This window comes from Protomyctophum bolini (genome assembly GCF_963924005.1).
Source record: "Protomyctophum bolini genome assembly, chromosome: 2".
In the NCBI taxonomy this organism is placed as follows: Eukaryota; Metazoa; Chordata; class Actinopteri; order Myctophiformes; family Myctophidae; genus Protomyctophum; species Protomyctophum bolini.
In genome coordinates, this window is record NC_137863.1 from 2,085,512 (window position 1) to 2,110,317 (window position 24,806).

Genomic DNA, 24,806 nt, shown 5'->3' on the forward strand with positions numbered 1-24,806 from the left:
GTGACTTCTAGTCAGTGTACTTTGAGGTATAGGTTATTAGGGTAATATATGTTCTTTGAGGTATAAGTTACCATGTGACTTCTAGTCAGTGTACTTTGAGGTATAGGTTATTAGGGTAATATATGTTCTTTGAGGTATAAGTTACCATGTGACTTCTAGTCAGTGTACTTTGAGGTATAGGTTATTAGGGTAATAGATGTTCTTTGAGGTATAAGTTACCATGTGACTTCTAGTCAGTGTACTTTGAGGTATAGGTTATTAGGGTAATAGATGTTCTTTGAGGTATAAGTTACCATGTGACTTCTAGTCAGTGTACTTTGAGGTATAGGTTATTAGGGTAATATATTTTCTCTGAGGTATAAGTTACCATGTGACTTCTAGTCAGTGTACTTTGAGGTATAGGTTATTAGGGTAATAGATTTTCTCTGAGGTATAAGTTACCATGTGACTTCTAGTCAGTGTACTTTGAGGTATAGGTTATTAGGGTAATATATGTTCTCTGAGGTATAAGTTACCATGTGACTTCTAGTCAGTGTACTTTGAGGTATCAGGTAATAGATGTACTTTGAGGTATAAGTTACCATGTGACTTCTAGTCAGTGTACTTTGAGGTATAGGTTATTAGGGTAATATATGTTCTTTGAGGTATAAGTTACCATGTGACGTAGTCAGTGTACTTTGAGGTATAGGTTATTAGGGTAATAGATTTTCTCTGAGGTATAAGTTACCATGTGACTTCTAGTCAGTGTACTTTGAGGTATAGGTTATTAGGGTAATAGATATTCTCTGAGGTATAAGTTACCATGTGACTTCTAGTCAGTGTACTTTGAGGTATAGGTTATTAGGGTAATAGATTTTCTCTGAGGTATAAGTTACCATGTGACTTCTAGTCAGTGTACTTTGAGGTATAGGTTATTAGGGTAATAGATTTTCTCTGAGGTATAAGTTACCATGTGACTTCTAGTCAGTGTACTTTGAGGTATAGGTTATTAGGGTAATAGATATTCTCTGAGGTATAAGTTACCATGTGACTTCTAGTCAGTGTACTTTGAGGTATAGGTTATTAGGGTAATAGATGTTCTTTGGTTAAAACTAGGGATGTCCCGATCATGTTTTTTTTTGCTCCCGATCCGATTCCGATCATTTGATTTTGAGACATACCGAAACCGATCTTTCCCGATACGATACGATCTCCTGGGTTCGATTCCCGCTCGGGACGCTGTGGGTGCTGGCGGCGTGTTTCCTCCGCCATCAGTGCCCATACCCGAAGGCGGGGTTGGTGAAAGGGCCTTACATGTGTGGAGTTTTCATGTTCTCCCCGTGTCCCCTAGGGTAGGTACCCTCACATGTTCTCCCCGTGTCCCCTAGGGTAGGTACCCTCACAAAAAACATGCAGTAATCCTGGTCTCTAAACTGCCTCCCCCTGGCCAGCCGGGGTGCCTGATGGAGGGGAAAGGAACTGGTTGGAATAACGTGTTCCTTCCACGCGCTACGTCCAACCAGGGAAACTCCCCCCTGTCAGGTGTAAAGGAGCAACTTGGACACTCAGGCATGAAGGAAGCATGAGTTCAAGTCCGTTGCTCTCCCCTTGTCCCCCATATATGGGGACTAGGTTGGTGGAGGGTGTGTAGAGCCCAGGATCACATTAGATGATTGACACAGGGGTGAAAAATGGGTTACAAAACCGTGGGATAAAAAAAAAAAGAAAATTAAAGAAAAGAAAAGAAAACTTTTCTGAATGAGTTTATTACTAGGTCAAGGTCAGAACGGCTGCATGTAGATGTTTGAGGTCTCATTTTGTCTGTATTCAAATGACATCAGACATAATAATAACAACCTGTTCTGGGTCATTTGCAGTTTGGTCTAAATTTAGTAACGTCTGTGATGATATTTAAGATGCCAAGTTACCAGGATTGGTTGTTTTGCCTGAACTCATTTATTTAGCTGATGACACGTGATTTAGAATCCCACCACAGCTCTGATTGGCTCCCGTATGTTTAGGGACTTTAGGTTTATTATTCGTTTAAGGTTAGGTTTTATCCATAGTTTTACTGAGGTTATGTTTAGGGACTTTAGGTTTTAGCCATAGTTTTACTGAGGTTATCTTTAGGGACTTTAGGTTTTAGCCATAGTTTTACTGAGGTTATCTTTAGGGACTTAGGGTTTTAGCCATAGTTTTACTGAGGTTATCTTTAGGGACTTAGGGTTTTAGCCATAGTTTTACTGAGGTTATCTTTAGGGACTTAGGGTTTTAGCCATAGTTTTACTGAGGTTACCTTTAGGGACTTTAGGTTTATTATTAGTTTAAGGTTAGGTTTTAGCCATAGTTTTACTGAGGTTATCTTTAGGGACTTTAGGTTTATTATTAGTTTAAGGTTAGGTTTTAGCCTTAGTTTTACTGAGGTTTTTAGGGACTTAGGTTTCAGACATAGTTTTACTGATGTTATCTTTAGGGACTTTAGGTTTCAGCCATAGTTGCAAAGACGAGAACTGTCATTGACAGGCAGCAACTAACTAACAGTATACTGGCCAATCACAGCAGGGGTTTTTGCCTGGAGCTGCAGTGGGATCCATAATAGCTGAGTGATGTGACAGTAGCTGTGCCCAGACATGATGCTGTGTGACACACGGGCGCAGCGCGGGCCACCAGGGAGAGAGACGTGGACTTGATGCCCAGACCAAGCCAGTGGCGTCTCCACAATAAGGACAGGGTCCGCCTGTCCAAATCCATTTCTGGCCTGGCCAAATTAATTTGACCTGAGATCAGATTCATACGAGGTTTCCACTGGACACACACTGATCTGATTAACCCATTCTGACCTGAGATCAGATTCTAAAAATGTCAGTCGTTCTTCGATTTTTCAAAAATAGCAGACCTACAAGCTCGTAGCGCGCCACTCGGTGGCGCGCTATGAGCTTGTAGATCTGCTATTTTTCAATAGCTAAAGCATAACATGATGCTAACACCAGAATGGGTTCCCGTTCAGAATGGGTTAACTTTGATTTTGCAATATACAGTGGGGTCCCAGAGATAGAAATGGGGAACGGTATAGCCTAATTCAGGTCAAACTGGGGGTCCTTGAAATGAAAAAGTTTGGGAACCACTGAAAATCACTGCTATAGAGCCGTAAAAAATCTTCTCTTATGGGTGGTCCCTGTCATATATTTCCAAATGGGGGTCCGTGGGGCTAATGAGTGTCAATTTGGGGGTCCTTGACATGAAAACGTTTGGGGACCACTGTTGTAGGCTACAAGTGTAATAATAATGAATGTAAAAAGTCGATTACATATTGGTGCTCGTTACATTTTGGTGGGTGCTCCTAATTCTTTTCTGGTGCTCCTTCATTCTGAATTTGGGAGCACCAGTCAGTGCTACCAAGTAAAAAAGTTAATTTCGAGCCCTGCCAAAAGCCATACAATCATTACAATGAGAAAAAAGACCTGAAAACTTAGTGGAGACAGCTGATTGGCCGTTGCGGTATAGAGCGCGACCCTCAATCACCCATTGGAATGTGATTGATTGATCGATTGATTGATTGATTGATTTATTAACAGTTTGCAGAATTATGCCCAAAATGTATAATTCCTGGAAACGCCACTGGACCAAGCGTGGGGCAACTGGCGGTCCGGGGGCCACATGGGGCCCTCACCTCCACTTAATGCGGCCCTCACCTTCACTTAACCTTCACATTTAGGCCTGACGTCGAAATTTATAAAATGTGTATAAATGTCTTCTAAATCCTGACAGTTTTCTGTCAGGAATTGCGCCACATTTTCACGATTTTTCAAAAATAGCAGCGCGCTATGAGCTTGTAGATCTGCTATTTTTCAATAGCTAAAATATAACATAATGTTTAAAACACCAAAAGGGGTTCCCGCCCAAAATGGGTTAATTCACCCTTCACCCTCACCTTCACTTAATGCTTACATACAGTATATTAGTGATTTCAGCTTTTATTTCTGAAGAAATAAAAGCTGAAATCACTAAGTGCACTAGTTTATCTATGTCTATATTTACTAGATTAATGACTAGTGTTAAAATGGTATTGTCTTTTCTATAGGTCCAATGTGTTTGCATTTAAGTTCATAAATGAACACAAGTCTAACTAAATGCATTTGAAATCTGGATTTAAATTCAAATATATAGCAAAAAACTTTGAGCTTGTTGCCCTAATCCATCTTCAAAGTTAAGCCCACCCAGTTGGCCCAGACAATTAGCGCCACGCCGCCATCTAGAGGCCACATACAGACTGCAGGCAAAAGTCAGGAGAGAATAGACAGAGAAAGAGAGAGAGAGAGAGAGAGAGAGAGAGAGAGAAAGAGGTGGAGACTGAGCTGCCCAAAATACCTTACATGCATCATTTATACAGACGTGAACATCTGAGAGGGGGGGGGGGGGGGAGAGAGACAGAGAGAGAGTAACACAGCTCTGTACCTCTGTTATTTTATTCCTATCCAATATTTATTTTGTACATACATTGTTTTATCTTGATTGTCTTGTTCCACTTTTGCTTTGGCAACGTAAACGTACGTTTTCTCGTGCCAATAAAGCTCCTTTGGCATTTTAATTTGAGAGACAGAGAGAGAGGGGGGAGAGGGGGCGAGAGAGAGAGAGAGAGAGAGAGAGACACACACACACACACACACACACACACACACACACACGCTTGCGCACGCATACACGTAGTGTTATCTCTTTGTTGACATGTCATTTTGAAGTGTTTTGGAAGAGCAGTTGTGGAATGAGGATAGCCTCACTGAAACCTAATAGCTTATTGATTCTGAGATCAAGAGGGAGCTAGTTTACATTCTTCAACTCTTTGAGATGAAGAGAAAGGAAAGGAAAGGTACTATGTTTACCCAGGGTAACTGGACTAAGGAAAGGAAAGGTACTATGTTTACCCAGGGTAACTGGACTAAGGAAAGGAAAGGTACTATGTTTACCCAGGGTAACTGGACTAAGGAAAGGAAAGGTACTATGTTTACCCAGGGTAACTGGACTAAGGAAAGGAAAGGTACTATTTTTACCCAGGGTAACTGGACTAAGGAAAGGAAAGGTACTATGTTTACCCAGGGTAACTGGACTAAGCTCAAGAACTTGTTTACAGCCAGGCCCTGCTCATAGAACATTTCATGGTAGGGGTTCAATGCCTTGCTCAAGGGCACTTCAGCGGTGGTAATTTTAACGTGCCGGTCCGGGGATACAAACTAGCAACCTTCCGATATCAAGACCGCTCCGCAAGAGCTAGTTTACATTCTTCAACTCTTTGAGATGAAGAGAGATGATAGTTTGTGATTTGTATGCTGCACATTGGTTCTCTTTGATTGAAGTGTGAAAACAGTGTAACAGTTTTTTTTTTCTTCTTTTCTGCTTTAAAAGCCCTCATCAGACATAACCAGCTGGGGTCTTTCATATAGTTCAACCTTTTGAACACTAGAGGGTGCTAAAAGACACAGGCTCAGGCTCTGTAAAGCCTGCAGGCCTTTTGATTGATTGATTGAAATATGTATTAACAGTTTGCAGAATTACAGTACATTTCAAGCACAAACTCAATACAAAGACTGTTAACTGTGAGTGGACGACCCAATTAAGCATTGCTCTTGTTTACAAGAGGGTCCACCTTGTTCAATTCATCAAAACATTTAGAGACGTACAAATAGACACTTCTATATAGTTAAAGAACAGAACAGGAATTCATCATAAAGGAGGTAAAAAGGGAAAATAATCATATACAGTTAGAGGAAAAGGGGGTGGGTGGGGGGGGAAAGAACAAAATATAGATTCACAGCCAGTACATTTACTCAAGTACTTGAGTAAATGTTTAGTTTTTTTGTACTGTAGGCTACTTGAGTATTTCCAATTACAATTTTTTGAAAACTTTATTTACTTTATAGATTATCATCACAAAACATACATCACTTCAGCCTACATTAGTAGGCCTACATTTTGGCAATTTGAAAATAGGCAACAAGCTCACAATGTGTCGTGACTCGCAATGTGACGCATTTTGTTGCTTATAGATTTGCTATTTTCAAAATATTTTTGAGTTGTGCAACCACTCTTACAACCAGCAACCAGCTCTATATTGTGACAGTAATCATTGCTATAGAGTGTATTCAGTAACAGTGTTAAATAGCTCTATAGTGTGACAGTAATCATTGCTATAGAGTGTGTTCAGTAACAGTGTTAAATAGCTCTATATTGTGACAGTAATCATTGCTATAGAGTGTGTTCAGTAACGGTGTTAAATAGCTCTATATTGTGACAGTAATCATTGCTATAGAGTGTGTTCAGTAACAGTGTTAAATAGCTCTATAGTGTGACAGTAATCATTGCTATAGAGTGTGTTCAGTAACAGTGTTAAATAGCTCTATATTGTGACAGTAATCATTGCTATAGTGTGTGTTCAGTAACGGTGTTAAATAGCTCTATAGTGTGACAGTAATCATTGCTATAGTGTGTGTTCAGTAACGGTGTTAAATAGCTCTATAGCTATCTATATAACTGGGTAGTGAGGCTACGTTTAAGAAAATAAAAGCCTGGGTACCGAGGCTACGTTTAAGAAAATAAAAGCCTGGGTATACTGAGGCTACATCTAAGTAAAACCTTGCGAGTGCTTCTTTTCCTGAAGTGGTTGTTGTTGTGTGACGTCGCCCCCTACAGGCGCCGGGAGCAGCCTGCATCAGAAATGTTCCAGCGTCAAGCAGCGCATCATCTCCTCCAAACAGGAGCCGGGCGGGGGCGGGGCCGCCGGGGGGGCGGTCCCCACCACCACCGCCACCGGGACCACCACCACCGGGGGGACGGGGGCGGCGGGGGGCCAGCGGGGGGGCGGCGGGACGACGACGGGGGACGGAGGCGCCGAGGTCCAGAACAGTGACGTGTCGGAGGGACAGACGGAGACGGGGGGGGGTCTCCCCCCCGCCCACGCCGCCGGGGGAGGGGCTAGGAGTCGAGGAGGAGGAGGAGCGGAGAGGAGGAACGGCAGGATGACGTCCCACAACGCCAACAAGCCCTCCCTGCTGCCCCAGAGCAGCATGGAGGTCAGCTCCTCCACCTCCTCGGCCTCCAGCCAGGTGGAGCTGCCCGACACCACCCAGAGCTCGCCGCTGTCCATCGCCAGCAGCGACATGGCCGACAGCCCCCACGCCCACCTGGCCGCCATGGGGGGGGGGCTGGCGTCGGCGCATCAGAGCAACGCCGTCTTCATGTCGGAGGTGAGATTGGTTTTGGTTTTGGTTTGGTTTGGCTATTCTCCATATGCAGACCGTGGCCATACCATATAAGTTAATGGCAAGGTGCTAACAAGGTGCAACTTCCCATAGACAGCCATTCATCCAAACGAAAAGTCCTATCTGATTGTATTAAACAACGTCAAACTCACCAACATTGCAGCTGTACGCAGGCACGTAACAATAGGCAGTGCAACCAGTGCACTGGGGCCCTCTAGGGGCCCATGAAGGGGGAAGAAGAAGAGAAAAAAAAGAGTCAGGACGAGACGACGGTGAAAGCCTGGTTTCAGGGGCTATCGGTCGCAAACTAAAGTTTGTCCAAAGTAATTTCTGATTAGGCTACAGGCTGCAGCCCTGAAGTCCTACAGATATACAGATTGATTGAAAGTGAAACATGCAAATTGATGTAAACATACATACAGATTGAATGAATATTTATGTATCAGATCGCATCACAACCCCCCCCCGGTCGCAACATGTGTAGGCACAGTGCACTGAAATCTTTTAATTCCCCCCCCCCCCCCCCACACACACACACACACACACACAAGAGATCTGCACTGGGGCCCAGTTTCGCCACTGGCTGTACGGAAAGCTTGAATTATCCTCTTTCTATCCTCAAAGTGTTTGTTTCATAAAAATCCACTGTAGACATGTTGTTATGAGTTACTTTGTGTACTTGCAGGTGATTCTTTTGTGCTGGAGTTTGGAAGTGCTCGTTAGATATCACTCAACTGCCCAGTAGCGTACCACCTGTTTTGAATTAGCACATAATGCAGGAGGCAGCAGGACGTTGCTTTACTGAAAACGAGTGCTTTCAAACTCTGATGGAAACATGGCTGCGGTCCGCATACGGTCAATAGGACTGAATGAATGAATAGGAGTCATTAAAGGACCACTTCACCACTTTTCAACCTATCTTCATATAATAGGTCCTCACTAATAATCATGATAAAATGGCACGATTGTTTTCTACTCAGTCTGTGTCTCATAGGAGGGCTGTGGGCAGTTTAGAAACCGTCTTCCAGTGACATCATCATTAGGCAGATTATTTTTTAACAATTTTTTTTATAAAAATGTTTAGATTTTCATTATCGTGAGAACGATGGCTTCCGTTTTTATTAGCCTGTATTCCCCATCGATGATGTCACTGGAAGACTGTTTCTGAACTGCCCACAGCCCTCCTATGAGACACAGACCGAGTAGGAAATAATTGCGCCGTTTTTTCTAGATTTTTAGTGAGGACCTTATATGAAGATAGGTTGAAAAGTGGTGAAGTGGTCCTTTAACATACAGGAAGTAACCTTGTCGCATCGATTGTTCTCATAGGTCACCACGCTGACGGGCGGAGACTCCGTCTACTCGGCCGGCCACACCCACCACCTCCTGGCCGGCCACGCCCACGAGAGCGCCGGCGGCGGCATCCTATTGGCCGTGGCGCCCGGCGAGGGGGGCGTGGTCCAGCGCTTCGCCTCGTTCCCCGGCGTGGGGGGCAGCGGCGGAGTGGTGGGGGCTCTGGTGGGCGAGGGGGGGGAGCTGGTGCTGTCCAGCTCGCTGGACTCCTCCTCTTCCTCCTCCTCCTCTGGCGTGGGAGGGGTGGGGGGGGTGGGGGGCGTGGTGGTGGGGGTGGGGGGGGTGGTGAGCCTGCCCGAGACCACCACCGCCATGAACTTTGACCCCGACTGCTTCCTCAACAACCCCAAGCAGGGCCAGACGTACGGCGGGGGCAAGGTGGAGGCGGGCTGCAACGGAGGGGGCGGAGACGACGGCGGTAAGAGGGGGCGGGGCCTGTGGCACAGTCATTACATCATCATCATCATCATCGCCTGATCGCAATAGAGTGTGACATCATCATCAAACCAGGAAGTTATGCAGGAATGTCAAAAAACTACTTTTTGGCCTCGACAGTCCATGCATCCAAACAGAAATCTGGTTGCATTAAACAACGTTCTACCACAGGTCGTTTCGAGGAAGCAATCTGATTGGTTGAAACAGCCTTCTAGCCGGTGGTTAAACCAGCACCGTTCACCACCTATAATCAAAACAAATAATTCAGCCGCTCTGTTCTCCCAGAGCGCTATAGCAAACCGTAGTTTATTGGGACATTTGTGGTCGTAGTGACTACATCTGTCATTAAAAAAATATATTCTTTCAGCGATTTTCTTAGTTTTAAGGGTAACTGTGGTAGAATTGCAATATATACTTCAGTGATGCTTGCAGAACTCGACTACGTCTCGTTCCTGACCGCATCACTGTCGTGACAATAATCACATTAACCCACACCCTCTTGTGTAATATTGCTTAATTAAACAATGTTTAACTCAATTTGTCACTCGATTTGCCACTCACTTTAAGCATGCGCATACCCTCTATTATATGAGATAGATCGCAATTGTTTTCAAGTTTTCAAATAAATGTAGTGAAGTAAAAGTAATAATTTTGGCTACCTCAAAATTGTACTTAAGTACAGTACTTGAGTAAAAGTACTTTCCACTAACCTTGTGAACGTTGTAATCCCGCCAGGCCTGGACGGCGGCGGCTCCAGCAACGGTCTCCACCGCTCCTCCAACGGCTACGCGGCGTACGACCCGCTGCTCGTCGCCAACATCAAGACGGAGGCCGGGGTGGTGACGGCGGCGTCGGCGGTGTCGTCTCTGGAGTGCCCCCTGGTGGCGGGCCCTGGCAGTGGCAGCAACAGTGCCGCGGCGGGTGGAGGGGCGGGGGCCGGCGGCGGTAGCAGCGGTAGCGGCTACGTGGAGAGCACGGGGCTCAGCCCCAGCACCACGCTGGAGCAGATGGACTTCAGCGCCGTCATGTCCTCCTCCTCCTCCTCCTCCTCGGTCCAGAACGCTGCAGCCGCCGCGGCCGCGCACCACCCCCCCCACCACCACCCCAGCCACCACCTCCTCAACCACCACCTCAACCACCGCCCCTACCCCGCCACCCTGTTCCTCCAGTCCGACGGCACGCCGCCGCCCCAGCAGAGCGCCGTGCCGTCGCAGCAGACGCCGTCCTCCTCCTCGCTGCAGGCGATGAACGGCGGGATTAGCCCCGAGGTGGGCCAGGACGCCACGGGAGGGGGAGGAGCCTACATGGGCCTGTCTGTGGTTGGCCAGGAGGCCACGGGAGGGGGAGCGGGAGGTGGAGGAGCCTACATGGGCCTGTCTGTGGTTGGCCAGGAGGCCACGGGGGGAGGAGCCTACATGGGCCTGTCTGTGGCGGCCGCCGTGACGCAGCAGCAGCAGCACGGTACCGCGGACTCCCCCGCGCTCGCCAACGGAGGAGGTAAGGAGGCCATATGGTGATAAATGATCGTTATCGTGATAAAAATGTCTTTTGGTCTAAATGTTCTGTTACTCTTTGGGCTGTATTTTGCGTGTCTTAAGTACCAGGTCTTATATTCTCTAACTTGCGTAAACTAAAGACCTGGAGGCGTGGTCAGGTCTTTAGTTTACGCAAGTTAGGGAATAAGACCTGGTACTTAAGACACGCAAAATACAGCCCCTTTTCTTTTAGTTTCTGTTAGTCAAAGTCGTAGGATTTGTCTAAACTCTAACCACAAGGCCACTGTCTTGTGGTTAAAAAACCGTGTGAAAAGAATATCGTGATAATATCATGTATCGTGATATTGCTTGAAAAAAATATATAACGTGATTATATTATATTCTTTTCTCCCCCTGGCCAGCCGGGGAGCCTGATGGAGGGGAAAGGAACTGGTTGGAATAACGTGTTCCTTCCACGCGCTACGTCCAACCAGGGAAACTCCCCCCTGTCAGGTGTAAAGGAGCAACTTGGACACTCAGGCATGAAGGAAGCATGAGTTCAAGTCCGTTGCTCTCCCCTTGTCCCCCATATATGGGGACTAGGTTGGTCTCCCCTTGTCCCCCATATATGGGGACTAGGTTGCTCTCCCCTTGTCCCCCATATATGGGGACTAGGTTGGTCTCCCCTTGTCCCCCATATATGGGGGACAAGGTTGGTGGAGGGTGTGTAGAGCCCAGGATCACATTAGATAATTGACACAGGGGTGAAATATGGGTTACAAAATCGTAATCATATTCATTTCCATATCGCCCACCCCTATAGGAGGAGGAGACTCGCACCTCCACCAGGCGGGGGGCGGGGAGCCCTCGTTCCCCATGGCGTCCCACCACCACCACCCCCACCACCCCCCCCACCCCCACCAACACCACCACCAGCAGCAGGAGGAGGAGCAGTCCAGGGTGGGTGGAGGAGGAGGAGGAGGAGGAGGAGACGTGGAGAAAGGCTCCATGGAGAACGGAGGAGGAGGAGGAGGAGCGGTGGAGCTTCTCCTGAAGACGGAGCCTCACATCAAGCCCGTGTACGAGGCGGGGGAGCACTACCTTCAGCCCAACGACCACGACGACGCAGGAGGGGGAGGGGGAGGGGAGATCCTCTGCAACGGCATGGTCAACGGCTCGCTGCAGGTGGCCAGTCCTCAGTCCATGCCCGCGGCGGGGGCAGTGCAGGCGGCCGCGGCGGCCATAGAAGGGGCGCTAGTCTACGGCAACGCCCAGGGGGGGGTCGTTGGGGGCGGGGTCTCCACCGCCACGGCGGGGGTGGGCGCCCCCGGCGGCGTGGGCGTGGCAGCGGGGGCCGGCGTGGCCGCTGCGTCCATCAGCCTGGAGGGCTTCGAGGCTTCGTTCGGCAGCCAGTTCTCTGACCTCATTAACGACTTCATCTCGGTGGAGGGAGGAGGAGGAGGGGGAGGAGGAGGAGGAGGGGGAGGAGGAGGGGGGGTGGGCGCGGCCGTCAACGGCGTGCTGATGCCCCATCAGGAGGGGGGGGTGGGTGCGGGGGGCGGTGGCGGTGGTGGCGAGGAGCAGGGGGGCGTGGTGGGGCCGGCGAGTGGCTCTGAGGTGCAGCATCACGAGGGGCCTCTGGGGCTGCTGCAGGACCCCGGGAGGCTGTTTGGGGTGACGGACTACTCCCCGGAATGGTCCTATCCCGAGGTTAGTGTGAGACTGTTGTTACGTCGCTGGATTATATACGTTTTATATCGCTTTATATGAAACGGTACCACTAAAGAAACTACTTTTTAATCCTGGTCACTAAACTGCCTCCCCCTGGCCAGCCGGGGCGCCTGATGGAGGGGAAAGGAACTGGTTGGAATAACGTGTTCCTTCCACGCGCTACGTCCAACCAGGGAAACTCCCCCCTGTCAGGTGTAAAGGAGCAACTTGGACACTCAGGCATGAAGGAAGCATGAGTTCAAGTCCGTTGCTCTCCCCTTGTCCCCCATATATGGGGACTAGGTTGCTCTCCCCTTGTCCCCCATATATGGGGACTAGGTTGGTCTCCCCTTGTCCCCCATATATGGGGACTAGGTTGGTCTCACCTTGTCCCCCATATATGGGGACTAGGTTGGTGGAGGGTGTGTAGAGCCCAGGATCACATTAGATAATTGACACAGGGGTGAAAAATGGGTTACAAAATCGTGGGATAAAAAATATATTAAAAACAAAATGAAACTACTTTTTGCCCCGAGCCTTGCTGTCCCCTGCACGCATGCAGCGCAGACTGCTGTTATGAATAGGTTCACGGAACGTGCACACACATGACTGATGACAAAAGGGGTGATAATGAAAAGAAATGGGTTAATGCGTTAATTTCTGAACTTGTCACTCACTTCTGTGCAAAGGAGAAGGGAATGGTGGAGCTTCCAGCCACAGCCCAGCATTTATTCTCCTGTAATCCTCTCTTCTCACAACACATTCATACGTTTTGTTTGCACAGAAGCAGATTTCCACACAGACGTTTCAAAACGTATTTATTTAAAGATCTGTAAACCAACTCGGATGGTGACAACTCGTGACAATAATAAACACAATTTTGTGGACCGAACAAATAATTAGAAAGAAGTTTGTTTTTCTTCTTTGTCTGAGGCTTATACAGAGCTTTAAATAAATACCTTCTGAAACGTGGATGTGAAAAATGCACGGGGGAATCCTCGTGGTCATGTCAGGGGGCGGGACTGCGACGCTCTATGCAGGAACGTGGCAAAGGACAACGTCCTGGCTGTCAAGGCCAGAACGTATTTACATAATACATCCAAACAGAAAAGTCCTATATCTGATCGTATTAAAACAACGTTAAACTCACCAATATTGTATAGCTATACGGAATGTTCAACACCAAAACGTAAAGTATTCGTGTGACAATTCATCTGCAACTTAAATGTGTAATCGTGACAGCCCTAATCGGGTGCGTGCGTGCTCACGTGCGTGCGTGCGTCTGAAAACCCACCTCTTCAGACTCCATCATGGCCCGTAGCACTTTCCCTGGACTCTGCGAACTTACATTACAGGCGCTCAATTTATCTAACTTAGATAGCATTTTATGTAGACATGGCATTATATAGTATATAATATATATGCATATAGTTTCATTATATTATATACCGGTAGATATTCCACTGATGGAATATCTCATGATGACTATTTTGATGTATAGGCTATATGATGTTTTTCTTCTTACTCTGGATTAAGACCGTCCTTACTGTGTGTGTGTGTGTGTGTGTGTGTGTGTGTGTGTGTGTGTGTGTGTGTGTGTGTGTGTGTGTGTGTGTGTGTGTGTGTGTGTGTGTGCTCCAGGGTGGGGTGAAGGTTCTGATCACAGGCCCGTGGTTGGAGTCCAGCAGTGAGTACAGCTGTCTGTTTGACCACATCAGCGTCCCCGCAGCCCTCATCCAGCCTGGAGTTCTGCGCTGCTACTGCCCAGGTATGGGACACTAAGCCTAAGGCCCTGGTACTGCCCAGGTATGGGACACTAAGCCTAAGGCCCTGCTACTGCCCAGGTATGGGACGCTAAGCCTATAAGTCCCTATAGCTGCTACTGCCCAGGTATGGGACACTAAGCCTAAGGCCCTGGTACTGCCCAGGTATGGGACACTAAGCCTAAGGCCCTGCTACTGCCCAGGTATGGGACACTAAGCCTAAGGCCCTGGTACTGCCCAGGTATGGGACACTAAGCCTAAGGCCCTGGTACTGCCCAGGTATGGGACACTAAGCCTAAGGCCCTGGTACTGCCCAGGTATGGGACACTAAGCCTAAGGCCCTGGTACTGCCCAGGTATGGGACACTAAGCCTAAGGGCCGATTCATACTCCTGTTTCGGCGCTGTAGTGCCGAAATGATTTCGGCTCGTCAGAAAATTTCAGTAGCACCGAAGAGCCGACTTTAGGACGGTACCCGCCCCCCCGAACCTCAAATGACGTCACATTGTAGGCTCTACAGCGCCGAACCGACTTTTATTCGGCTCTAAAATAGGAGTATGAATCGGCCCTAAGACCCTATAGCTGGGGCAGCGGTGGCCGGACGGTTTGCGGAGCGGTCTTGATATCGGAAGGTCACTAGTTCGTATCCCCGGACCGGCACGTTAAAATTACCACCGCTGAAGTGGCCTTTATGGACAAGGTATTGAACCTCCCCTACCATGAAATGTTCTATGAGCAGGGCCTGGCTGTAAACAACTTCTTGAGCTTAGTCCAGTTACCCTGCAGGGTAAACATAGTACCTTTCCTTTCCTTAGCTGCTACTGCCCAGGTATGGGACACTAAGCCTAAGTCCCTATAGCTAAATTAGAGATATTTAGCAACCAAATGGACCCTTATGGGTCTGTAACTCGGAGAGTGTACAAATGGAACCATAGCATACGGTGATCCATGAAAAAAAAAAAAAACTTGAAGTGGAAAAACAAGAATTGTAGCTGAAAATCCTCTCATTTTCATCTTCTTGAACTTTGAAAAATACCTAAATGTATTATTTTTTTTACTTTTATTTGTATTTTTTTACTGTAACTTTGATCTGTGTCTTCTTCAACACCTTGAATTCATTATTGATTAGCATGTTTGAGTGGTGCAACCACTCAACCGAGGAACATCAATGTCCGTGTCGATCCGTGCACCATGAGCACGAGAATGACTATTATTACCAGTAGGGGGCGCTGTTTGTCAGAAACAGAGAGGGAGATAGTGCTGCACTGTTGCCTGCTAATGAGAGAGAGAGAGAGAGAGAGAGAGGAGGGGAGTTGCACCACTCAGTGATTTTCACTTTACAAACTACTGAGGGTTGACGGACTGCATGTGGAACGGTGTTGTTTTCGTCGACTAAAACTAAGACGAAAAATGTTCGTCGACTACCTTTTTTCACTGACTAAAACTAAATGAAAACTAAATAAAGACGAATCTATGATGACTAAAACTATAAGACTAAATATACTGACAATTTCGTCAACAAATAAAAACTAGACTAAAATGTTAGGAAGGGACTATAGCGGACAAGAGATCCAGTTTTATGCTGGGTTGCATGCTGAAAATAGCAGATATACAATTGTGAGATTGTATATCTGCTATTTTCAGCATGCAACCAAAGTGTAAAATATGTCATTACAACGACATCAAGGCCTGTCAAAACACATTTTAGTCGACTAAATCAACTGTAGATTTAGTTAACTAAAACTAGACTAAACACTAGAACATTCCAGGTGACTAAAATGTGACTAAAACTAAGTGAAAACTAAAACTAAAATAGAAATTTGCTGCCAAAAATAACACTGATGGTGAATATCCTTTTCCTTTCTGTGTGTTCATCAGCCCACGACACCGGCCTGGTGATGCTGCAGGTAGCGATGGGCGGAGAGGTCATCTCTTCCTCGGTGGTGTTTGAATACAAGGCGCGTGACCTTCCTGCCCTGCCTTCCTCACAACACGACTGGCTGTCTCTGGATGGTGAGTACTCGTGTTGTATGTGTGCAGAAATATTAACCCATTCTGACCTGAGATCAGATTCACTGACGGGCACGTCGTACACGTCTAGTTTAAGTCAATAACTGAAGCGAGGTCGGCACGGACTCGGAAGTAAGTGTAGCTCCAGGTTAGAATAACAGCCATGAGGAACACCGCTCGGATCAGTACCTTTAGCTGCTCCAGGTTAGAATAACAGCCCTCAGATCAGTACCTTTAGCTGCTCCAGGTTAGAATAACAGCCCTCAGATCAGTACCTTTAGCTGCTCCAGGTTAGAATAACAGCCCTCAGATCAGTACCTTTAGCTGCTCCAGGTTAGAATAACAGCCCTCAGATCAGTACCTTTAGCTGTGTGCTCCAGGTTAGAATAACAGCCCTTGGATCAGTACCTTTAGCTGTATGCTCCAGGTCAGAATAACAGCCCTCAGATCAGTACCTTTAGCTGTGTGCTCCAGGTTAGAATAACAGCCCTTGGATCAGTACCTTTAGCTGTGTGCTCCAGGTTAGAATAACAGCCCTCCGATCAGTACCTTTAGCTGTATGCTCCAGGTTAGAATAACAGCCCTTGGATCAGTACCTTTAGCTGTATGCTCCAGGTTAGAATAACAGCCCTCGGATCAGTACCTTTGATAGCTCAGACAGGATCACCTGAGCTTTTTATGGATGCTTTATGGATGTTTGTAAATACATCAAAGATGCGATTATAATCCATCTATAATGGAAAAGTCTTGGCCTGGAAGAGAGGGTCATCAGGTGGTCTCCAACCTTCTTAAACCAACCACTCCAACCACTCTCCAGTTGGCGTGTCGGCACAGAAGTGATCGGCCAAATCACTGCCCCTCTCCTCCTCCTGCAGGCTTCCAGCTATTGTCTCTTATGCCAGAGTCAACAGGAGTCTAGCTGACTCTCTGCCTTGTGTGTTCTTGGGGGGATTGCAGACACTGAGAGGTCTCTAGGACTGTGGTTTGCTTCATGGGTCCTCCTATATGTCTCACTAGACTGTCTCACCAGAACGTGGTGTGCATGCGGTGTGTGTGTGTGTGTGTGTGTGTGTGTGTGTGTGTGTGTGTGTGTGTGTGTGTCCGTCCTTGTCCACACTTGGCCTTACTCTGGTTTAATTGAGTTGTTTTGTTTGAGCCTTCTCTGCGTCTGTGTCAATTAACTGTCCTTGTTGTTGTTGCCGTGAACTCTGTGTAGGACTGGCTGTACGGTGGGAGAAAGGCTCCTTATTAACCATCTAATGTACAGTATACAGATCATCATATCTCCCAGCTCTGCTGGCTTAGAGTGTGCTCTGATTATGGGCAGCTGTTTGATATCAAGTTTAATCAACAACAAAAAAAGGTTCAGAGCGGCCATGTTTTCCACCTGCACCCCCAGAGCTCCTATTTGGAAGGAATCCCGGGAATGATTGTGTTTTAATGGACCCTCATTCAAAGCATTATCTCTTCATTGTATAAGTCTCACACTGGTAACAAATCATCATCAACAACAACAACAGCTTTCCGCCCAAAACAAAACACATCAACAGGTTAGAGTTACAGAGTTACATGCATACAGTATACTGCTAGCTGTTACTGTCACTGCCTGCGAGAATGTGATGTTATTAATTGAAGTTCACTCAGCCTGCCTTATTATTATTATGCCCTTAGATGTACTTGGACCTGTGTGGCCGCCGTGCCAAATCTTATTAACAGACTCACCTCTTCACTCTTGCTTTTAGTTGAGTTTTAATATCTGCGTTCCTACTCTGTCCCGACGGTTCTGCTGCATGTTATGTTTTATTTTCTTCTATGTTTTTACGCTTTTATTTTGTTCTTTGCTTTATTTGTTTTATCACTTTAACCATTTGCTTGTGTTTTATTGTTATTTTATGTTTTGCCCTGTGAAGCACTTTGAGCTGCATTTAGGTATGAAAGGTGAATTGCTCTGCCATTGCCATGCATTGATTGAATACTTTATTGGCAGAAATATAATCATACAGGGTACAGTCAAGCAGACATGTAATCATACAGGGTACAGTCAGACATAAATGTAATCATACAGGGTACAGTCAAGCAGACATGTAATCATACAGGGTACAGTCAGACAGAAATGTAATCATACAGGGTACAGTCAAGCAGACATGTAATCATACAGGGTACAGTCAGACATAAATGTAATCATACAGGGTACAGTCAAGCAGACATGTAATCATACAGGGTACAGTCAGACAGAAATGTAATCATACAGGGTACAGTCAGACAGAAATGTAATCAGTACAGGCTACAGTCAGACAGAAATGTAATCAGTACAGGGTACAGTCAAACAGAAATGTAATCAGTACAGGGTACAGTCAAACAGAAATGTAATCAGTACAGGGTACAGTCAAACAGAAATGTAATCAGTACAGGGTACAGTCAAACAGAAATGTAATCAGTACAGGGTACAGTCAAACAGAAATGTAATCAGTACAGGGTACAGTCAAACAGAAATGTAATCATACAGGGTACAGTCAGACAGAAATGTAATCATACAGGGTACAGTCAGACAGAAATGTAATCAGTACAGGGTACAGTCAGACAGAAATGTAATCATACAGGGTACAGTCAGACAGAAATGTAATCATACAGGGTACAGTCAGACAGAAATGTAATCATACAGGGTACAGTCAGACAGAAATGTAATCATACAGGGTACAGTCAGACAGAAATGTAATCAGTACAGGGTACAGTCAGACAGAAATGTAATCATACAGGGTACAGTCAGACAGAAATGTAATCATACAGGGTACAGTCAGACAGAAATGTAATCAGTACAGGGTACAGTCAGACAGAAATGTAATCATACAGGGTACAGTCAGACAGAAATGTAATCATACAGGGTACAGTCAGACAGAAATGTAATCATACAGGGTACAGTCAAACAGAAATGTAATCAGTACAGGGTACAGTCAAACAGAAATGTAATCATACAGGGTACAGTCAGACCAAAATACGTGCGTGCGTGCGTGCGTGTGTGCGTGTGTGTGTGTGTGTGCGTGCGTGCGTGTGTGTGTGCGTGCGTGCGTTGTCAATGTAGTGTGTGTCTGTGTGTGTGCGTATATATAGTGTGTCGGTGTGTGCATGCCATGCATGCAAATTTGTGTCCGCACTTGACTGTAATTATTTATTTCCCCATGAGGGACATTTTGAACTACAAGTTGTTTTGCAAAGCCTTTACTGTGAATATTGGCTTTTGGCTTTTGGCTAGAAGAGCTGTGCCAATCTCTGTCAATCTGAGAACCCCCGAGTGTCTCCAAATGTCAGAGAAAATGTCTCTCCCCTATCAATCCTTGTGGTATTTAATTTAACATGATCATATTCTCGAGCTAATCTGCTGCGGCTGCTGATAAGCCAGACAGAGCAGGTACTTGCTGGTATTTGCAGTGGCTTGTTTTGAACCTTCTTTGTGTGGGAAGAGGATTGATTTATGCCAAGTGGTTCTCAAACCTTTTCACACGACTGTGATTTGACTGAGAGCCTACCATCATTTTTCCCCCTTTTTTTGTCCAGAAATGAGTTTATAGCACAGGCAGACTCTTCACATATAACTAGAGCATGTCTGAAACAAATGTCAGAGCTGAAATCGACATGTAAATATGAACTAAATGCTTAAACATGTAGCTAGGTGTAATGTTAGAGACCACAGAAGACATGTAAATATGAAATAAATGCTTAACCATGTAGCTAGGTGTAATGTTAGAGACCACAGAAGACATGTAAATATGAAATAAATGCTTAAACATGTAGCTATAGGTGTAATGTTAGAGACCACAGAAGACATGTAAATATTAAATAAATGCTTAACCATGTAGCTAGGTGTAATGTTAGAGTCCACAGAAGACATGTAAATATGAAATAAATGCTTAAACATGTAGCTATAGGTGTAATGTTAGAGACCACAGAAGACATGTAAATATGAAATAAATGCTTAAACATGTAGCTATAGGTGTAATGTAATGTTAGAGACCACAGAAGACATGTAAATATGAAATAAATGCTTAAACATGTAGCTATAGGTGTAATGTTAGAGACCACAGAAGTGAACCTTTCAAGCCTGTTTTCTCAACTCTCTGTTTCTCTGTAAGACATTATACTCTATAAGCCATATCTCCAAAACTGGTAGGCCAAACTGAACAACCAATATGTCAATTTGAAGCCATGATTCCCTGCTTTCATATGACATGAAAAATTCAAAGAAATCCAATGGCAGTCCCTCAGTCAAATGTAGTCACGTGATCACGTCAACAGCAGTGCTGATTTTGACAGCACATCTTGATTTAGTTTCAGGGCCGTCAGTTCATGGGTATTATTATGGCAAGCTACGGCAGATAGCTGACATTCCTTATTGGCTCCAGGGAAGAAGAAGAAAAACAATATGTGAAGGGAAAAATTTATGAAAATATTGCCAAACAAAATAGGCAAATAACTGCACATATACGGGCGTGACGCACACGCACGCACTCAGGGCCGTGGGAAGATATTTACAGTAGTCAAGTCAAGTCAAGTCACCTATAGCACATTTAAAAACAACAGAAGTTGACCCAAAGAGCTTTCCATATAAATAAATAAATATATATATTTTTCATTTTTCATTTAAGAAAAATACATGAAACAACAAATAGCCTACTAATTACTAATTACAGTTACAAAAAGGTTTAAAACATTCACAGAACTAGTTTGTTTAGTTTAGTCATAAGTCTTTTGACTTAAAATGTAATTTAGTTTTAGTCACATTTCGTCCCTTGAAATGTTTGTATGTTTAGTGACTTTAGTGATTGATTTAGTTGACTAAGTGAACTATATTTTGGCGGGCCTTGGCTGATTTTTACACTTGGTTGCATGCTGAAAATAGCAGATCTACAAGCTCACAGCCCGTTGTATACGACGCACTGTGAGCGTGTATAGATCTGCTGTTTTCAGAGTGCAACCATGAAGCACAATGTGACTTGTCTTTCGTTCTACTGGACTGCAGTCCCTCTCACTAACATTTTTGTCTAATATTAGCTTGGTCTTTATTTTAGTTTTTATTTAGTGTCAGTGAAAATAGCCAAAATAGGTAGTCGACGAACATATCCTTCGTCATCGTTTTAGTCGACCAAATAAACACTACACACGTCAAAGACCCCCCCCCCCCCATAGGACCCCCAATCCCCCATAAAACACGTTCCTTTTAGAGGGGGGGGAGGGGATGGGGGGGACCCCCTGGAACCCCTCTTCAAGGTCCCGTGCAGGGTCGTTGGGGTCACCGGACCCAACTCTGCAGAACCACTGATAATATTGTGTTCATTGTGGCTGTTTGACTGAAACCCTGCAATCAATCCTTCTCTTCAATTCAGGAGATTTGATGCTAAAAAAGAGGGGGGGGGGGGGGGGTGACGTTGTTGCAGATGCATATTTCCCAGCAGCCCCCCCTCTCTCAGCCCCCCCCCCCCCCCCCCTCTCTCTCTCTCTCTCTCTCTCTCTCTCTGTTCACGTGGACCTGGCTCTATCCATACACACCACACAGTATATAATGTCCTGGGTTAGTGAGTCCCCCGCGTGTATGGTCGCCTCTCTCTCTCTCTCTCTCTCTCTCTCTCTCTCTCTCTCTCTCTGTTGCGCAATGCGACAATGCGGCGGCGGCGCGGCTATATGCAACACACACACACACACACACACACACACACACACACTGACACACACACACACACACACACACACACACACGTGCAGACTTGGAGGGAGAGAGACGAGCTCTGCAGAGCAGAACGCAAGGACACCGTGGCAATGGCATTACGACACAGCGCGCGTGCGTGCGTGGCGTGCGTGGCGTGCGTGTGCGACATGATGATGACACCGAGGGGACTGATCTGTGGCTTTGCTTTGTTTGTGTTGTTGTTATTCAGTTTGACACATAATAAAAGCAACGCGCACGTAAAATAAATAAATAAAACATAATTAATAATAGGCTACGCGCTATATATAACGCCCCGCGGTGTCAGTCAGTCAGTCACTCAGTCTGCACTGTTTTCGATCTATTATAAAACGACTTCAACTCGGGAGGATTATAATATAGATTTAGAGACGGCTCGATATAAACGCAACATAATATTGAACATTTCTCTGTGTTAATTCATTTCGTCTCTGTCGATGTGATTGATGATGACGGAGCTGAGCCAGCCAGCCGAGGCTGCTGAGCTGAGCCGGTGAGCCCACCTGCGGCTGAAAGTTAAAAGTGTGGCGGTGGATTTAAAGACAGACAGTAACGCTCCTCCGTGCGTGGTGGTGTTACTGTAGACTGAGATATTATGGAGGATATCCCCCCCCCCATAGAGAGAGAGAGAGAGAGAGAGAGAGAAGAGAAGAGAGAGAGAGAGTCCTTTTTCTCGTCACTTTCGTCCCGTGTTGTGGCTCAGCCTCTAATAAGCAATGCACGACGACGAGCAGCTCAAAGTGTAACACAGCGATGCGATCCGGTTCCGATCCGGTTCCGTGTTGTTGTTGTTCTTATGTTGTTGAACTGAAGCCAGAATAAACACAGAAAGACACTCGACTCGCGTCAGAGAGAGAGAGAGTTTTGGGGTTCGTAAAAAAAAAAGCGCTTTCTATTATTTTTTTGTATAACAGTTTATAAAAACACGCTATAATAATTGCTTGGCTTGTTGTTGTGCTAAATTGTCTTAGTTTGAGACAGAGAGAGAGAGGGATGTGGTGAAGTCGGGTATATCCCTTAAGTGAGTCTATTGTTGTTGTTGTCTCGACATCGTGTTCAGTGAGTTTTAAGCCAGTTGTTTTGTTGTGCGACTCGATATGTTGTCGAGTAAAACGACAAAACGTGGTGGTTTAGAAACCATCTGTGATCCATACGCTACTATATAGTCTGCAGAGAAACTTAAACTTACCAAATACAACAACATGCATCGCTAGTTAAAGACAAAAGAAAAACTCGGTGTTAGATATAGAAATAATAGAGAGTATGTTCTATTTGTGCAGTTCTTTGTGTTTTGTATGTATATGTTGGTGTGGTGGAATGAGGATATATACCCCCATGATCATGCCATAGCTTTGTGTGTGTGTGTGTGTGTGTGTGTGTGTGTGTGTGTGTGTGTGTGTGTGTGTGTGTGTGTGTGGTGGAAGGATGATATATCCATATCTTTGTGTGTGTTGTGTGTCGCTGAGTGTGACCAGTTCAGCACCACGCGGAGTGGACAGCTCCACACACAGACCTCCATCTGGGCTTAAACTAAAGGACCACTTCACCACTTGGCAATTTATCTTCAAACTGTATATAATTGGTGTAAATAAATAGCAGATCTACAAGCTCACAATGTGTCACATGCAAAAGCAAATAGCCAAAATCACGTTGAAAGCAGCAAGCAACACCAATATAGCAGCAGCAGGTTGAGATGTTAGTAAAACATTGTGAAATGCCAGTGATTAACCTTGAAGAACAGCAGGAAACAACAATGGGAGCTGAGGGACCTTAATTGGCAATTAAGCATGTGTGTGTGTGTGTGTGTGTGTGTGTGTGTGTGTGTGTGTGTGTGTGTGTGTGTGTGTGTGTGTGTGTGTGTGTGTGTGTGTGTGTGTGTGTGTGTGCGTGCGTGCGTGCGTGCGTGCGTGCGTGCGTGCGTGCGTGCGTGCGTACAAATCTGTTAAAGTTATTTTGAGAGGGGAGATGGGACCATGCACGTTCCCCCCCAAACACTCCTTTTATACTATTTCATTTTTCACTATTTATACCCCCACACTTTATTTATGGACTTTTAGCCCATTTGTTAAAAAAGGTTTTCTCTCTGTGAGACAGCCGACTACTGCTGCTACAGTTTACATGATTGATTGATTGATTGATTGACAATTGTATTAACAGTTTGTAGAATAAGCACACAGTTCAATACGAGGTCTGCTATAAAGACACTACAAGACTTGTTTACATCGAGGTCCTCTATGTTCAATTCATCAGAAAACATCCTGTCCACCTGGTCTATATCTGTCGTCTTGCTGATCATTGACCAGAGAGTGAGCGTCTGCTAAATCCCTAAATTGTAAATCTTCTAGACTCAACAGTTTGTTGATTTGAATACATGTATTTGTTTACAGTCTTTACAGAGCTGGTTTTGGCTTGCTTTGGTGCTACACATGTATAGCTGGGAGGGAATACATAAGATCATGAAGATTGTGCACTGTGCCAGGTTTAGGAATACTGGACAACTCACCCCGGTGCTTGCCCGCTTTTCCTCCCGAATTGACTTTGTAATATGCTATTGGCTGTTTGTATTCTTTTTGGAAAAATATAAAAAGATACTCCTGTAGAAAGGCTATATTATTTATTATATTGACCCTATAAACAATTTAGTATTATTTAGTATATGTAAGGTTTTGCCCACTGAAATGGTACCTCGTCAGATAATCCCCACATATCCTACAACAACTTCTGTGAACAGACTTCACTGTAGTAGCTTTTCATAAATTATATTTGTACTTAGGCTGTCTGCTGTCATGAAAGTTTATAGTTAGAGAACTTCAAAGTTTTTACACTTGTTGATAATAGCTGATCTACAAGCCCACAACGTGTCCCACTTGTAGATCGGCTATTTTCAGCATGGAACTAATTGTAAAATGACTTATACTGGCTCGCTTGTCCACTAGTCCCTTCCTAGCATTTTAGTCTAGTTTTTAACTGTTGTATATATACTGTAAATTGTCAGTATATTTAGTCTTAGTTTTAGTCATCTTAGCTTAGTTTTGATTTAGTTTCCATTTAGTTTTTGTCAGTGAAAAAAGTCGACGAACATTTTTCGTCTTAGT

At 45.3% G+C, this 24,806-nt stretch overlaps 1 pseudogene across 1 annotated transcript in view; it reads left to right on the forward strand.

The window, feature by feature from the left end:
• Nucleotides 1-24,806, forward strand: part of LOC308326098 (calmodulin-binding transcription activator 1-like) — a 120,215-nt pseudogene that overhangs the window by 91,020 nt on the left and 4,389 nt on the right. The window contains exons 8-15 of the transcript in view: nt 6,664-7,217; nt 8,562-8,813; nt 8,862-9,003; nt 9,756-10,517; nt 11,469-12,205; nt 13,847-13,973; nt 15,846-15,980; nt 17,194-17,206. The product of the transcript in view is annotated as a calmodulin-binding transcription activator 1-like (transcript). The remainder of the gene's footprint in view (nt 1-6,663; nt 7,218-8,561; nt 8,814-8,861; nt 9,004-9,755; nt 10,518-11,468; nt 12,206-13,846; nt 13,974-15,845; nt 15,981-17,193; nt 17,207-24,806) is intronic.